Source organism: Pelobates fuscus, chromosome 4, assembly GCF_036172605.1.
Source record: "Pelobates fuscus isolate aPelFus1 chromosome 4, aPelFus1.pri, whole genome shotgun sequence".
NCBI classification, from domain to species: domain Eukaryota; kingdom Metazoa; phylum Chordata; class Amphibia; order Anura; family Pelobatidae; genus Pelobates; species Pelobates fuscus.
The window spans coordinates 38,553,126-38,569,724 of NC_086320.1; positions in this window are offsets into that span (position 1 = coordinate 38,553,126).

The following is a 16,599-nucleotide window of genomic DNA, read 5'->3' on the forward strand; positions in this document are numbered from 1 at the left end:
AAATACATTCTTATTTCTACTCTATAATCACAATAGAATATAATTTATTGATTAGACGATTAATACAGAAATGTATTAGTACATAGATACACAATAAGGTATTTGAATTATATTCCATTTTTTTTTATTAATCACAAAATAAGCCCCTAATTCCCATTTTTACATTAATGTAACATTATTTTTGTATTGTATTTGATTTTTTCCACATTAAACGTGAAGATTGTTTACTTATCTACTTCCTAGCTACTTTTAGGTCACATTGATGACTTGGCATTCACCGTAAATCACATTATCCCGGGTTTAGTGACCATTGACCAAAACCAGTAATAATCAATTGTTTTCTAACACTAAAGTGTAACATTTAGGGCATCCTAGTCAACTTGAAATTATTACTGAATTGAAAAATGTATCTCAACTACATTTTCCTAAATGTTGCAAATATTCTACCTAACTGTTTAGATAATAAAACCTAAATAAATAGCTAAATATTACTGAGAATATACTTTGGTTATGTTCTTCCTAACCAACTAAGGGGACTAATGACTTCAGATGTGTAAATATTGTGAATGGATTTTCTGACCAATAAAATTTGGTTCAACAAATAATTTGTTTTACTGGAAACAGATTTTTTTTTTTTTTAAACTTTTATTTATGTGAATGATTATACATCATGCTTGCCAAGATGTCAAAATCAGATTTTTTTTTTACAGCTAACAGCTCATGAACAAATTTATGTTTGGGTTCTTTCCCTAAAAGGAACATTGTAGGCACCCTTACCACATCTCTTTGAAGTAGTCCAGGTATTGTCCCTCAGTTCAGTATTAAACTGTTTCCAGTTTCACACTGAATAATAGTGCCTGTTCATTTACTGCTCTGTCCCCCACTGGAGGTATGTCTAAGGAGGCATGTACCTCTGCTTTAGCAGTGATCGACAGAAAGAGCTAAGCTGGTGCTCTTAGCTGATTAGTGGTCCCCACTGCTTGTGTGTATCATGCAGAGGAACCAGCCTGAGCAGCAGAGATTATGGCGCATAGAGTTCATCTCTAAATTAAAATGTATTTGCTATAAATTGTGAAATTTGAAACAGTTGTAAGCCCTGTTTTATTTTCTCAAGTCTTCCCTAAAAGCTTGCAATTGCTATTAGGCAAACAACCGCACGTGTCGGTCGCATATCCCATCTGAGAAGGCTTGTGCTCCGGATATCTGATTCTTTCACAGTATTAAAATTATTTTCACAACCGTAACTTGCCTATCTTAATAGCTCTCCAGCAAATCACTCCAGAGTATCTCTACACCTACTATTAAAGGAACACTACTCTATAACCACTGCTCTAGAAGCTCTCCATCTGAGCTAAGCCCGGTGATGTTTCTCATTCTTGGAGTATTCTTTTAATGGAATGTTCAGATTTAAACAGCAGAATTATAACAGAAAGAAGAATGTGACTCAATGGATAGAACCTTCCTGATTTAGACTCACGTTGGTTCTGTCACTGGCTGCGCTAAAGAAATATTCCCTATGCATGCAAGTGATTCATCGCGACTAGTAAGTCAAAGCTACTTCCTTTGGCTTCACATAGCAGATCTGGGGTTTAAAACTAGTATTAAGTGAATTCATTCACTTGGCACAAGTGTTAAACATGTAAATGTTTGCTAAGCTAACTACTCAGAGAGAGCAAAAGACTGGACAGCTATTTCCGCGAGGCACATTGTAACTTTCTCTGGACAGATTCCATCCTAAGATATAGAGAAAACATTGGCTGAGCCCTGTGTTTAAGGGGATTCAACCTCTCTAGACAGAATGGCTCAACAATGGATAAGAATATTTTTGCTCAAGATTTTCTTTAATCCTGGAATTGCAAAGAACTTAATAAAATCATCTAAACATTTAGGTCTAATAAGACTGATTGTGCATATCAATGAAACACAATATAACGTTTATTTGGATACGAATTTAGGGATCATGTGCGATTCTTTTTTTGAACGCAATGAGCTAATCTCGTGCGCGGACACAATAATGGCTAGCCTGACTTCGCAATATGGGAAATACGGCTCGCAAACATCTGTATGTCTGCTTAGTCTTCACTATGTTAGAGCATTATTAAAGAGATACACAGAGCATTGCTGTTTAATATTTAGTTATCATGGCAAATACAATGGGCATATTGCAATGCATTTTGAATAGAGAAATCTGAACAAATTGAAAGATACTCTAGAAAAAAGAGGATACACAGTTTTGCGATATTTTTTTTTACAGATAAAATAGATAATAAAATAACACTACATTAAGAGTTTACTCCAAGTAACATGACCCAATTTAGAAAATGTGAGACTGTTCAGGTCAATATTTTCATCATTCTCCTACGTTCCAGTGTAACTACTCCGGACAATATGTATTTTTTTTTCCCCCCCAGAGATTTCCACAAATTTAGTCTATATTTTTTGACACAAATTGTTCCATACTTAAAAGGAACTGAGGTCCTAAATTAAAAGGCAAACCAGGAAGTGGTATATTTTAAACAATTCTAACATCGAATGTATCTGATAGTGTGGATCAATATAATCTCTTTTCAGAAAGTAATGTAGTAAGTGACTGTAATACCTACAGAATGACCCTTCCAGTTTCACCTTGAAAATGCTATTAGAGAGTCTGTTGCTAGGTAACTTGCCTGTTAAGCCCTAGCAGAGAAATGTGTAATGACAGCAACAAAGTGCAACAAGAAAGGTAAACGGAGCTTTATAGGATATATTTAATTTTGCGAAGCATAACGAATGCCAGGTCATGTAGACACGAAGAGATACTAGCAAAATTTCACAAGTATTCGTAGAAAACTACATGAACTATGTTTATGGGTAGGCTTTTGCACTTAAATACACTTATTTTATTACTTAGTGTTTATCGTTTCATGTTACTTTCTATGGGTGACATTTTAGATTATGACATCCATTAATTATCATAGGTAAACATCACATTATGTAGCAGAGAAAGACCCAAGAACTGATAACTTTATCGGCAACCCTGTTAGCGACGATTACCGCCTTGTCGTTAACAGATTGTGAGAGACAAGCATTTGGGTTAATAGGTGTACATGAAGCATTTATGAAAATAAAATGAAAACATGTACCCTGAAGTCCATGGCTATGTACCACAGATTGATGACTGATTGGAAACGAATTACCTGACCTTGTTTGTCTTGTGCAAAGTTTCCCTTTGTAAAACTTTAAAACAAAAAGTATTAACTCCCTCATGGCAATGGATTTGGGAAGTCTTTTTACACGCTCACATACATGGAATATCATTTTATGCAATATCATCAAGCAGTTAAAAAAAAGTGTGAAGATGTTTTTTTTTCCGTTTTTTATTTTATTTTATTAACCTCTTTGTGACATTAGAAAAATTGCTTTGTGATGGCCCTGCTACAATTGCAGCTTAAAGGGGTTAAAATATTTAAAATCATTAATAACTCAAATATGATGATTCAATTTTCAGAAAAAAAAATAAAGGTTCATCTTGTAAAAACGGAATAAAGCCTTTAAGCCCATAATCACAGGTGTGAGAGCTGGATTTTGTCATAATCAAGGCAGGTGTTTTTTTGTTTTTTTTAATTAAATACGTTTATGTTGAAAAATTGTTGTAATGCCCTGTTTTACACAATGTGGATTTTGATTTTCCCTCTCTGGTGTTTTGTATCCTAGAAACTTTGTAGATAAACAGAAATTAGTCATTTTTCTGCTTTCTGCCAAACCCAAGCACAGAAATTAAAGTATTCTATGTTATAAATTATTCTAATGTACTAAGAGTTGTAAATTAAAGTCATTACACAAAGGATGTAAAGAGAAAGTGATGGTCATCCACGTAGCGGTCTATATTCCTTTATGGATACAATTCGGAAAGGAAATGTCAGTTTACATTCCCTTCTGGATACTGTTAGAACAGTAAACAATCTGTGCTCCCAGCTCAGAACTGTTAGTACACATACCAACCAATGCTTGCTTCTTGATGATTTCAGTACAGCCAGCAATCTATATTACCAGATGACCTCACTTACCGACTGAGTTCCCTTCCTACGATAGAGTCGTAAAACAAATTGATTGGTAAAGGAGAATGCCAAGACAACCAAGTCTTGCATGCACCAGAGGAATTTCCCCGAGCAGAGACCAGCTCTAGAGCAGTGAATCCTTCGAATTAACGTTTGAGGAAAATTTCAAGAACATAGACAAGCTCACTACATCAGGGAATCCCTTGAATCTATGTTCGGGGGAAATTTTCCAAACATAGACCAGCTCTGTAACGTGGGGAATCCCTCGAATCCCAGTGCTAGAGAGCTGGCCATATGTTCAAGCAGTTGTTATGCAGCTAAGTCGCAGAGTGAAGACAACCTGTAATGTTAGTACTAGACTTTTGCATTTGGATTTTGTTGATTGGCTGTTCGGACGAATTCCCTTTCTAGGAAGCACCATGCAGGCATATACCCTATCAACTTACATGATGGCTGAACATTCAAAGTTTCATCTGTGGTGCCAAAAAAAAAAAGAGATGATTGGTGGGAAAAAGATGTTTGGGGAACAGCTACAAAATGCTGAGGAGATCAAGTGAGGGAAAAAAGTGGAGCATTAAAAACAAGACAATAAAAAAAAAATAAGTGTGTGTAACTATAAGTAAAACAATTAAGTAATTGCACTCACCCATTGCAGTATCATCCAATCACAACCAGCGTGTTCCGGACACTGGAAGTGATGTCTATGGTAGAGACATTACACCATTTGATTACATCCGGCTAATGTGTAAATTTGTTTAAATTCAGCAAACGCATAATGTGAAAATGATGTTAGTTAATGTGTTAGTTTTATCTTTGGGGTAGCACTGATAACTAAATAAAACTATCTAAATCATCTGTTTTCAGCTTACTTTTTAAATCACATTTGTGACTATACTTCATAATTTTTTCAAACCATTTTTTGTCACCATCAGTTAAAAGAGAGGGCGCATCTGTGATTTGGTGTTTTTTTCACATTATCTCCAAAATGGAAGAAAAGCATTATTATTTTTATTTATTTTTTACTTTTTTGTAAAACAAATAAAAACAGCAAAAACCAAAACATCATTTAAGAAAGGGGGAAAAAAGGCTACCTTTCCGTATATTCACTGCATTTCAAGTAATTTTACACATTCAACATGAAAGCACTTAACATGCGGTCATCTGATGATTTACAGGTTACAAAAAATCAGCTTTCTGTTTCTCTTAAGTACGTCTGATACTCTATAATGTTTTACTTGGCATTGGCCCAATGATTTTTGACGCACAGCACAACCCAGTCGAGACAGGCAAGAGGATATTTCTGTGAAGCTTCTCAGCTCAGAAACAAAATCATTTATCAAATTACTCACTATTAGATAGTATTAGACCCAATTAGCAATGTCTGCCAGATCGACCCACTCCTATTGACTAGCATTGGCCGTTACAATCTATCACGACAAACATTCCACCTAATATGACTTAGAAAGAAGAAATTGTCATCTCACCTGCGTTGAACAGAGAATATTTGGCTAGAATAATTTTAAGAAATTCCCACCTAATGGTTTTCTCGTTTGTTTCCTATTTAGTAGCCATGCGGCCATCTAAGAAAGGCAGTTATAATGAATAATTAATGTACATGGACAAAATCCATAAAATACACTGAAATTCTTTCTGCTAATAATTTAGAGTTCAAAGTCCCCCAACGACATTTCATGTAATAATCCAGCTTGGTTTTTCTGTTTATTTCTTGTTTCCATGGATATTTTTTATTTATTACGCTTTACATTCAATTTTCTTAGATATTCCCTTAAGCCTCGGTTCAAAAAAGGTTGGTGGATCCATTCACAGAAAGGATATTTGAGGCAAAAACTTGCTATAATTCACGACTACTTGTATAATAACCAAATTCCCGGTTCTCTGATCGAGTGAATCCTTGAATGATAAAAAAAAGTTTTAGCAGCTGTTCATCATTTGGCAACATGCAAAAATTAAACTTTATCTACGTAACATTTTTTTTATTTTTTTTTATTTTTAATGGTTGTTTTGGCACAGGAAACTTGTTTTTAATAAGGGCTACTGCAATAAAATTGAGTATATAAATAAAATAGAATAAAATTGTATACCGTTCAGTAATTAAACTGTCAAGAAATGTTATGAGTTAGTGGGAAAATGTATGGTTGAATGTGTTTACAGTGTGAATGCATAGTTTAAACATCAATTAACCTCTAGGTTTTGCGTAGTGAATTTCAAGCAAATGAATAAATTACGAGAAAATGGCAAAAAAGATGGTAAATTACAGCATAGTGTCAACAGGTTGTCTCATTTGTATGTTGTGACATATTTGGATACAGAAAGCCGTAGATCTTGTGAATACATCTGTGCATTGCTATTGTAGTTACTGTTAAGATAATGTTAAGGAGTCCCATTAGCAGGTTATTCACCATTCGACCAACAATGGTGTGCAACTGGAAATGTCTTCTACAATTTATTAAAACATTGACTGGTTAAAATGTATTATTCTGTTTAAGCTTCTTGTTCTGTACTATTCACTCTGAGCTTTAGTCACTGGATTACTTAATTGACATAATAGTGTTTCAAAGAGATGGAAACTCAAATCAACCATCAAGTACATTGAAAAAAATATACCGTGGAGGCAGAAATAAAGTAAAATGAATTGAAATAAAATAAAAATTGTCAGTCAACGGTATTGAACTGCAGTTAACTATGTGATTTAAGCATTAAGATATACAATTCTGTTATTAGGGATTAGAATATAATAATATAATTGGATTTAGGTCACGGTGGAATAAATGTATGTAAGTTTCAATAATTTTCCTGGACAAGATAATTGCAGACTGTTTCTACATACTTACAGAAGAGTTACACCTATTGTCAAGCATGGCTTAAAGACGATGAAGATCTGGATATCAGTAAGAACGAAAAATGTTTCTCATTAAAGTAACATGTTAAAGTAACATAGTGGAAGGCAATTAAATGTATACCCACCCTGTCCCCAGGTTACGGAAATCTGAAAAGTATTAGGATTTCAAAGAAAATTAATGTCAACAAGGTGGGTAATATAATTTACACACCCATAGCTATTCGTTGGATGTGCTCATAAATAAGATGAAGAATGGTGGATCCACCAGAAAAACAACAGAGGCGGCCCTAAGAAAATACAATTCCTAATCATGGCTTTACTATGACTTGGGACTAAAAAATGTCAGGACTTTTTTTTTTTGGTCTCCCTCTGTGTTGTTTGTTTTGATGTGCCAATAAAGTTTTTCAGTGTACATGGTAAATGATAGTTTTTTTTAAACAATGCAGCACCTACTGCCCAGGTTATGAAGGTCATAATATGTAAATAAAAAAGTATTTACAATAAAGAAAATGAATTTGCAAACATACAACTAGTGTTTTAGACAAAGGACTCATTCCCATGCTTGTCAGCCATATGATGCTATTGGATGTTTCAATATTGCAAAACATTAACATTCAATGACTGTAATTAATGGCCACCAAAAGTATTAATGCCTCTGATACAGTTTAAAAACATAGGAAAACATTGACAACACTTGATTTCCATGCCAGAAATATTCCCACCTGTTGCTATCTGACTTAGATTACACCTGCCTCATCTATGTGCAAAAAGGAAAATACTAGTTTATGACAGCAAACTCCCATTACAACCAGGGCCGGCGTGTCCTATAAGCGACTTAGGCAGTCACCTAGGGTGCATCGTCCCGAGGGACACCAGATTTAGTTGACCCGGCATTAGGGAAGAGCACAGCGCTCCCTCCTGCCAGTCACTTAATGAAGCTTGGCCATGGAACTTCTGTTTCCTGCACCCGGCCACCGGCCGACCTGATAGGAAGTGCTCACTCAGTGAGCACTTCCTGTCAGTCCGGCCAGGTACATGAAACAGAAGCTCCTATACCGCGGTCCGCTCCACCCGGCCAAGCTACAAAGCTAGGTAGGAGGCACAACAGGGAGGGGGGGATAACACTAAAGGGGGAGAGCAGGGGGGGATAACCAACAAAGGGGGAAGGAGAGAGGGGGGAGCACTAAGAGGGGGGTAGGAGAGGAGGAGAGGGAGGACAACTAAGGGTGGGGAGGTAAGAGAAGACCACTAAGGGGGGAGGGGAGGAGAGGGAGGATCACTAAGAGGGGTGGGGGAGATGGAGGACCACTAAGGTTTGGGGGAGAGAGGGCCACTAAGGGGGAAGAGGGGGGAGTGGAGATGACCACTAAGAGGGGGGAGACCACTAAGAGACAGGGAGAGGAGTGTAACACTGGGGAACAGGGAAGAGAAGGGGGAAACCACTAAGGGACAGGGGACAGGGGAGAGCTCTAAGGACGGAGGGGACATCTCTAAGGGAGGGGAGGGGAGGAGAGCACTAAGGGACAGAGGGGTAGGGGAGTTCACTAAGGAACAAGGGAGATCACTAAGGGACAGAAGGGGAGGTGAGAACACTAAGGGACAAGAGGGGGAGCTCTGAGGAACAGGTGGGGAGAGCACTAATGGACTGGAGGGGATATCACTAAGGGACAGGGGGGCAAGGGAGAGTACTAAGGGACAGGAGGGGAGAGCACTATAAAAAAAAATAAAGAGCTGCTCCCCTTTCAGCCCCTATCCTACCACACAAATCCTCTCTTTCACACTACACACATACACAATGCATCCTTACACATACACAGAAACACACAATGCATCCCTACACACACACACACACACAGAAACATACGTTGCACCCCTACTCACACACAGACACACTGAAACACACAATGCATCCCTTAAGCACCCACACACTGCTTCTCTTACACACACACAGAAACAAAATGCATCTCTTACACACACTGCATTACATTACATATACAGAAACACACCTTTCATTCCTTACAAATACAAAACATAGATTCACACAATGCATCCCTTACACATCCAGAAACACACAATGCATTCCTTACACACAAACACACACATCCCCTATACACACGCTACATCCCTTACACAAATTGGTATCCCTGTACACTACATTCTATAAGAACACACACACATTACATCATCTATAATAACACATCCCCTACACACATATACTTCACTCCCTGTGAGCAAACTCATGGGTGGGCCATGTAGGTGGACTTATGGGCGGGCCTTGTAGGCATACTCATGGTCAGGCCCTCGGGACCCAGACCTTGAGCTGTGTAAGGGGCCCAAAAAAATGGAGCTGCTTTCCTTTTCATTGATTTTTGTGAGCACTGTTACAAACATCCTCCAGAGAGCAGTGTAAGTGACAAAGAACTTATACCAGTAAGTGGAGCGCTTTAACACATATAGCTTACCAAAATGGTAAAAATGATCTTTCATTCAATGATGGTGTGCGAGAAAAAAAATTATAAAGGGTACAATATAGTGCAGATGGTTTGAGGATAATGATAAAATATAACACAATTGGTGGTATCTTATCTTCAGATACCACCAATTGTGTTATATTTTACCATTATCCTGAAACCATCTGCACTATATTGTACCCTTTATATTTTTTTCTCGATATGTACCTTGCACACCATCATTGTATGAAAGATCATTATCTTAAGATACCACCAATTGTGCTATATTTTACCATTATCCTGAAACCATCTGCACTATATTGTACCCTTTATATTTTTTTCTCGATATGTACCTTGCACACCATCATTGAATGAAAGATCATTTTAACCATATTGGTAAGCTATATGTGTTAAAGCGCTCCACTTACTGGTATAAGTTCTTTGTCACTTACACCGCACTTATCATTTTAAACTTTGTTCTTGTGGAATAGAGGATATTTCCACATTAGTGTTTTGAGCAGCTTGACAATTATTGTATTTGTTTAAAAGACACTCTGGTATACACATTCCTCTGTAAAAGGAGGTACTCTTTGATCAATATTCATATCCTCCAGAGAGCCTCTTCTACACCAGACCTGTGGAGGCAGACTGCAGCCTGAGACCATCATCATCCTCTTGTCCTCATCTGGTGGTAAGTAGGCAATCCAATATTATTAGTGGCACTAATCTCTACTTTACCTCACATCAAAGGGCCACTATAATCACCAGAACCAGTGCAGCTTAATGTAGTGGTTCTGGTGTCTATAGCCTGTCCCTGCAGGCTTTTTAATGGAAACACTCTGCCTTTTCAGATAAAAGACACTGTGTGCAGCACTGGCGTTAGCCCATATGGCATATCATATGGGTGGGGCATTGTGATGTCACATGGTGGGCTTAACATTTGGGGAGCGGCAAATCTTTGTTTGTCTTGGAGGCAGAAATCCTTGCACCAGTCCTGATTACAAACTGCATTAAAAATAAATATTTACTCTATATTAAAGGTTTTTTAAAGAATAGAGACTATCTATAACCACGTTGTACCTAGTTTATTATTTTAGTTACCGTAGAGCGGCCAGATATTTTTACTCTTTGTTCTTGTTATTCCACCTCTCTTCGTCTGAGCACCGGTTCACCACTAAATTGATGCAGGGGGCATGACTTCCTCTTCTCTTCTTCCAGACTCTCCTTTTTAAGTGCGAAATCCTTGACATGGACAGATCGTCCTTAATGTTAAGTATTGTTATACTAGTATGTCACCACAAGCTTGTGTGTATACATCTACACTACAAAAAAAGAATATATAAAAAAAAGAAAAAAAAAAGAAAGAAAGAAAAATAAAATACATAAAAAAAATTCCAATGTCAGATATATGTAAACAGTAAGGGCAAAGTGTCCAGACATTCATAGGTGAATTGTGTATGCACTAAGCAAAGCTTTTATAATATCTTGGGAAAATTGCCATGGTGATTAACAGGAAATGTGCATTTTTATTGATGTATATATATATTGATGCAAAATGGTATACGACAAGTGTCCAACGTTATCAGTGGATATTGATGGATGGATACGAGGGGTGTACAGACGTTGGATGGAATAGTTATTCAATTCTGATTAATCAGTCAGATGATAACAAACTAAATACAGTTGAGTATATGTCTAACTTTTTCCTTCCTGTCTTATTGAATCACCTAAAAATAAATCCATTGACAACATGTTTTTGTTGCTATGGCAACACCATTCAACATATTACTGCTTCTAGTTGTGTCACAAAGCCATACACTTACATTAGTAATAATATAATATTTATTCATGGGTTGGAATCTGGTCATTTAAAAATTAGGTTGATCTGTTTAAAGCTATATTTAATGATAAACCTTATATGTTTAGTGTCTTAGACGCAAGTAAGCATTTTACTAGCTAGAAATGTGCACAATTCATCTGTTTAAAATACTTATATTAAATATACTTTATGACGCAATGTTTCATAGATGACCAAAATTCTGTAAAATATTCAACTTCATTTTATAACTGTTATTATAGTCTTGTTAAGTGACCGTTGCTTTTGCCAGTGTATCTTTTTCATCTCCTGATCTTGAATTTTGGGACTATCTATTATTTATACATACAGGACAGTTTTTATACTGAAATAAAAAAAAAATAATTAAAAAAATTAATTTTCAGTAATATGTCTAATCTGACAATAATTTAAGATCCCCCCAAAAAACACAATTTGGAAAACAAAGTTCATTGAGTCCTTTCTTGTTATTGCTTTTGACAGATCTGGTGGTGGGAAAGAGTCGTCATATTATAATAATCGTAGTGTATCCTGTACTTGGTGATAGGGGTCATAGGACATAGGTCTGTATTTCTCCAAACACGGTATGTACTTTGAAAATTGGCTACAAAATTGTCATAGTGAATTAAGTTCAGTCTGCTTATTATGATGATCTAAAAGTGAAGAAAACTAATCCCTATGCAGCAGGAAATATTTCAGAGACAAAAACTATTTTCTGTCTATGAAGCAAGAGTGATCCGTAGAACATCAGATAAGAAAACATTCATGACGTCTCTTCCCTGCAAGTGCCTGGTAATTGTAATATAGAATTATGTTATGATGAGTGTTTTAAGTGCATACAAATGTTTTCTGATAGCTAAGATGTGATCGATGACAAGATAATTTATAGCCATGTGGGATGATCGAGTGCGTAAACTGCTTTGTAATGTTTCAGATGAGCTAAGAATTCTGTGTTTTTGGAGGAAGTTGTTGCTTTGCTGCTGTATCTCAAGATGTCAGCTTCCATTATTATGGTGATATTAATTAAAATACACTATAATGTTCATACATATGATATCATCCCTACCGCTAGCACACAGTGGGTTATTAGTGAACAATATACAGGAGTATATAGGCAATGGCTTCAATCTCAAGAAAGTTCAATTGAAACAGAGTCCAAGAAAAAAATATTGGTTTCCACAAGCCCCATAATTGATAAACCCAACAGGGAGCTTGTTTACTTACCATTTTTTGATCAACTTTTTTAGTTTTGATGGATTTTTTTTTGTCAATATTTTTTGGGTTTTGTTCATAATTCAATGTTGTTTGAAGAATTTACGATAATTTTGCCCAAAATGAAGGGAAAAAGGTGCCTATAGCATCCCTTTAACAGAAAAACAACTCTCAAATTGGATATTAGTGATTCGAAATTGGTGTTAAGTGGCAGGGGCTACTACATTGGTGGGTAGCATCATCGGTGGGGAGTCGATACAGTTCAGATTTTTTAAATTGTTTGGTCATAATGAATTTCAGTTGTAGGTCGATTTGAAATTTTGAGATACAAAAAGACACTGAATCGGTTGAAATTCTGCAGAATTTTGATTCTGTCCTGTCCGAATCTGCAAGTCTAGTAAATAGACCAGTTGTCAGTGGTTGCATGTCAAAGGCTGTCCCTTTGGAGCTGTGACAGTAAAAATGGCAGCCTTTGAACAGAATTGAACCTGGTTCCTAATTAATAGGATTGTGTATAACGAGGGGGAAATAGAGCATGGAGTGATGGAATTAGTTTACATTGATTTTTATTCTCATAGGAACAAGCTCTCTATTATTACCATTTATATTATTTATATATGGTGTCTGTTGTGTTTTAAAATGTATTTTTACACCTTGAACTGTTTATTTGACCCCTTCCTTTTTTCATATTCTAGATTCTACTTGTTACCATTGGATCGATTTCTATTATATACCATAGCATCACCATCTTTATTAATATAATATAATAATATAATATAAGATATTATAATAATATAATATAATAATATAATATAATAATATAATATAATAATATAATATGATATAATATAATATAATAATATAATATAATAATATAATATAAAATAATAATATAATATAATATAATAATATAATATAATAATATAATATGATATAATATAATAATATAATATAATAATATAATATAAAATAATAATATAATATAATATAATATAATAATGTTTTCTCCTGTTTATTAATACATATTTGATAAGTAATTGCTCCATTCAGTAAAAAAAAAAAATATTTTTTTATTATTTGTAATAAGTTATGTATTTTTGCCCTAACTTGTGCTAGGAATAATTCATCTAGTTCCTTTAATATGGAAAGTGTTTTCTCTTTACTTTGAACTTCCTTTTCTTTTTTTTCTAATTTCCTCTGGTTCAAATTCAGTATTGCACATTCATGTGAGATATAGCTAACCTTTACTGCACACTCTTGCACAATATCTAGATCAGTCTAGTCATATTGGGACCCTCCCTATTCAATTAGAAATGATCTCACTATTTCTAAACTTAACCTACGTGAGTTTTTCCCTTGGTTTGCAACAAATTTGCCTGAGTCAGAGTGCAAACAGGATTTTTACTGATCAGGATATTCAATGTTTTATACGTGATGGCAAATATGATTTATCTGATTTATCTGTTTATCTTGCAATTTGTAGTATTTATTATATATACTATTAAAGGGACACTATAGTCACCTGAACAACTTCAGCTTAATGAGGTTGTTCAGGTGAGAACCATAGCTCCTTGCAGCCTCTCTCATGTAAACACTGTATTTTCTGAGAAAATACAGTGTTTACATTGAAAGCTAGGAACACCTCCAGATGCAGTCACTCAGAGTGAACCAGAGGGACCTCCGAGTTGATTGAGGCATAAAACTCATCAATCCACTCAGATCTGCTGTCAGCAGAGCACAGGGCAGCACTGTGTCTCCTCCCTCTGCATGCAGACACTGAACTTTCCTCATGGAGATTCATTGATTCAATTCATCTATATGAAGAGATGCTGATTGGCCAGGGCTGTGTTTGAATCATGCTGGCCTTGCCCCTGATCTGCCTCTTTGTCAGTCTCAGCCAATCCTATGGGGAAGCATTGTGATTGGATCAGGCTTCCACTTCTGATGATGTCAGCAGACTGTTTTTCTTTTTTTTAGGCAAACAGCATGCAGAGTTACAGCTTCAGGCTTGAATACAGTAAGATGTTGCTATATTTATGGAGGCATGAGGGGCCCAGGGGGGCTAGATGGTAGTGTTAACACTATAGGGTCAGGAAAACATGTTTGTGTTCCTGACCCTATAGTGTTCCTTTAAGATGTCATCACATTTGTATTATAATTATTTTGTTCTGCTTACCGAAAATAAAAAAAAACAAAATGAGCGTACTCTACTACAACATTTAGGCATACATGAACAAATATCCCTGGTTTCTACTATCTTGGGAGTCATTGCCTTGTCATTAATCAGATGCATGATATAGATAAATACAGCTTTGGTTACCTGTGTTTGTGACATCAAGACATTGGAATGAGACATCTGATAGGATATGTTAGAACTGCTACAGAACAAATATAATAATAAATGTTTCAGAGGTGATACAGTGATCAGCCATGACAATAAAATCACCTGCCTAATATTGTGAAGGTCCCTCTTGTTCCGCCAAAGCAGCTCTGATGCATTGAGGCGTGGACTCCACAAGACCTCTGAACGTGTCCTGTGGTATCTGGCACCAAGACCTTAGCGGAAGATCATTTAAGTCCTGCAAAATGCAAGACTGGGTCATCATTGATTGGATTTGTAGCTCTAGCAGATCCCACAGATGCTCAGTCAGATTGAGATTAGGAGAATGCCCACTACTCTTGGATGGGAGAAATAGCCAAAAATAGACTGTAGAACCAAAACACTAAAAAGTGACATGCACACTATCCCAAAATCCTATGCATAATTAAATACCAGAAGGATTTTGGTAACACTCCAATGGACACCAAGGTAAGCTCACCTGTCTTGTCAAGGCAAACCTCTTAGGTGAGTCCTACACTAAAAATTAACCTTGCTGCTTTCAACTAAAAGGCAAAATCTTTTCAGAGACAGAGAGGGACATTCTTGGGTGAACTTACGCTTTGGTGGCCATTAGAGTGATTCTAAAATCTTTCTGATATTTAAATATGCATACAGATATAGGATAGTGTGCAGGTACCTTTTTTGTTTTGTTTTGTTTTGTTTTAGTTATTTTGGCTGATGAACAGCCCAAGAAATGTTGGAGATTGAGTACAGTACTTTATTTTGTATATTTGTATTTGCTTTGTGTTACACAGCCATGTTACAGTGCTGCCGCTCTCTATTAAGGGTTAATAAATGTGTAGGGGTTTAAAGGAATACCCCGTTATAACTTATTAGAGATTTTTGCCTTGGTGGGGTAGGTGAGCATACACTTTATTAGCCAATCGGAGTGATTCAAAAACAAAAACTCCTGTTATTGAAATATGTATATGCACTATATAGGGTGCTGAACATGAACTCCTAATGTTACACAATATTTTGTTTTCATCTGACATGGATTTAGTTACTATAAGCTATTTGTTATGGTTACATTCTATATACTTTATATTTCAAAATACCAAATATTACAATGTGACTTGTGGCATACGAGTCATCTGTGCGTATGCAATTATAAATCCTATGTTAATCACTGTCTGCAGAGGTGAAACAAAAAATATTGTGTAAGTTGCTTTTATATCTTGTAGGGTATGGGTTACTGCAAAACCCATATTGAATATTTACATATTATATGTCCATTATATAACCCTGTGCATACAAAATACACCTGAACTTGTTCATCCCTAAATACAGACCCCCAGATTCTTTACAGGTGGCACCACCATTGTCTTAAGATCCCTCCACTACTCTTCCAGTTTTGGGGCAGTGAGTGAATGGATGAGCACATGGTGGGTAAGAGTGCTAAATCCTACCCTAGCTACCACCCATAGTATAATTGTAAAATCCACATGGTTCTGTACAAATTCTCATCCCATTGGCTTTATTTCTACCATCCATTGCAGCAGAAGGCCAACAAAAGATTATTACACTATAGGTATGTGCCAATGCAAAAAGTTTAATAATAGAAAATATAACAAGTATACCTAGAGTTTACAAGGTATTTGTTATATTGTTAAAACATAATCTAACTGATGATACTGCACAATGTTTTCTTTACTCTTATGTCTCATAAACAGTTAAATAGAAACAGTCACCACTTACCTAGCCCTCTACTCCCCCACTAAGATCTCCTTACACTATAATACCCATCTCCATTCCACCTACTCTCCGCCTCAGCAGTTCAAATGATTCACCCTGCTTGGGGACACTTCCCCAAGCAGAGCAAGACC